The sequence below is a fragment of the Callithrix jacchus genome, chromosome 6 (genome assembly GCF_049354715.1).
Source record: "Callithrix jacchus isolate 240 chromosome 6, calJac240_pri, whole genome shotgun sequence".
Classification (NCBI taxonomy): domain Eukaryota; kingdom Metazoa; phylum Chordata; class Mammalia; order Primates; family Cebidae; genus Callithrix; species Callithrix jacchus.
Window position 1 is genome coordinate 100,930,839 of NC_133507.1, and position 2,482 is coordinate 100,933,320.

Below are 2,482 nucleotides of genomic sequence, written 5' to 3' on the forward strand. Positions count from 1 at the left end.
AATCTTCTCTATTTGAGTCAAATCTCACTCAATGTCTACTCTTCTATCTTGGTTTCTTCAATTTCCATCACCTGAAATCCCTCCTTGTCCAAAAGACTTGCTGTTATATATCATCAGATGCTTAGTGTTTTCCTTTCTTCCTCTAAGAATTATTTTTTAAATAATCTCAGGTCTGTGGCCTTCAATTCTGTCTTATTCTGGTCAAGAAAACAGTAGGAGCTTTCACTATACTATAAGATGATAGATTTTCACTTCTCAAAATGTTTGGAGATAGCCAAAAAAAGATTTATAATTCCTCATTTTTAACTTGGATCAGTGATGAAATACCTCATTTGCTACATTAGTGATTTAAACTTCTTCTCCAAGTATCTCAATGGAACCTCTTTCTTAGCTTTGGTATCCAGTTTACATTTCTATTAACTTACTAGTATATTAATTTGACATGTAAGATAATATGGCATTTTCATAGCACATTTGACTTGTAGGTTAAAAAATATGACTATGACACATTACCAGCTTTTTGAATATAGGCCAGTTATAAATATTTAAATGGACTCATCTCTTTATAAAACAGTTGACATTGACTGCTCCTTTATTTCAAATGTTGGGTTTGATGATCAAATAATTATATAACATATTTGAAATTATTAGAAAATTTAATCAACCAATTTAAAAATAATTGCTGAAAAAATAATTATAATTACAACTTCAGTTTAAAGTTGAAAAACAAGACTAAAAGGCGTATTTAATAACAACATTATACTTTGTATTTTTTTCTTGTAAACTATATATTTCTGGACACACTGCATGCTAACTGTGATTCCTAATATTAGAAAGTGTTTTTAAAACAAAATTTCTGTTTTTATTGTTAAGTAAAAGCAACCTTTCCTTTGACAAGTTCATAGTTTTAGTAGGAAAGCAGGCTGTTTACACATGGAAATCATAAACAAAAGAGTATAATTATGAACTGAAAAAATATAAAAGGACACTCATTTAGTATGAACAGAATTTGAGTATTCTTTTCTATAATTTATTAAATTTTCAAGAAATGTTAAAAAAGATTAAGAAGTCAAACATTTTTTCTAACACTGACCATTTATTAAGTACTTTTAAGTAATAAATTATATATTAAAAATATGTAACAATTATCTTATTGAGACACAAAAAGCCTATGAAGGAAATATTGCTGACTCTATTTTATAGAGGAAAAAACTGAGACTCAGAGATTAAGTGACATCCTTGAAACACAGGTATTCAATGACCATATCAACATTTAAATCCCAGTCAGCTTAATGTTGAAGCTTGTGACATTGGCTGCTCTGCTTCATGAGGAGGTCTGTAATGAAATGATGTGATTTAACTTAAAAGTGGGTAGACTTCCATTTGAGACCCTTCAATCCTAGACCAAAATTAGACACACTGCTTAGCAGTTTTTCTGAGCAAATTTGACTGTGTTTCATAGTAGGAAAATTTTATTAAATGCTTATAATGGTTTACTAAAAGCTAGAATAATGGCAAGAAATTTCCTCTGTTTAATATTGTTGTGATTCTGTTTCAATATAGGTACTTTTGTTTATTTAAAAGTAAAAAAAAAATGCACCTCAGAAAAATAAACAGTAATTATAAAAGTAGATGTAATATGGAGAAAAATAACTCATGTTACTAGGACTTAATTCACAAAGGGGTGGAATAGCTACTATTTAATTTATATTTGATCTTCTGGTTTTGACATAATATTCATTTATACTACGAACTATAATATAAATTATCACTTATTTTGGCAAACTTTGCAGTAAGTAAATTTCTGTAGAGATACTTCAAATTTAAATTTCAACTCTGACTCAAAGTCATCAGATAATTCATATTCCAGAAGTCTGCATTTATGATTTGATATCTTCAATATATTTTACATTAACTAAAATTACACATTAAGTTAAATTAGTGTTTTAGCTATGATATTTCCATTCCAAACATATTTTTAAACTTTGTAACATAATTGTTGAATTTCAAAATTGTACCCTTGAGCACTTTCTGCTTCTAACATAATGCCATTCTTGAATAAAATCATTGAAAATTTCCCAAACTCTCAGAGTGAAACACAAAATTGTTGTTATGATTCAAAAGACCCTCCAGGATAAGACTCCAGGATACCTCTTCAGCCCAATGTGTTCTTGGTGTCTCTAATCCAGCTATGCATGTTTTTATTTAATTACATGAAGGTTCCAAGTACTTTCTTCCCTCATGGTATTTGTGCACCTAATTTCTCCGATTACAATATTTTTTTACTACATATGTAACTTTCTAACTATTTCTTAACATATAGCCCTCAGCCCCACTGAAGCATTTTTCTTGCACAAAATTTCATATTCAGATATTTGTTCTGACTTTGACATCACAATGCCCTTCATATGAAGTGCTTGATATAAAGGCCAGGCACAGTGCCTCACACATGTAATCCCAGCCCTTTGGGAGCCCAAGGCAG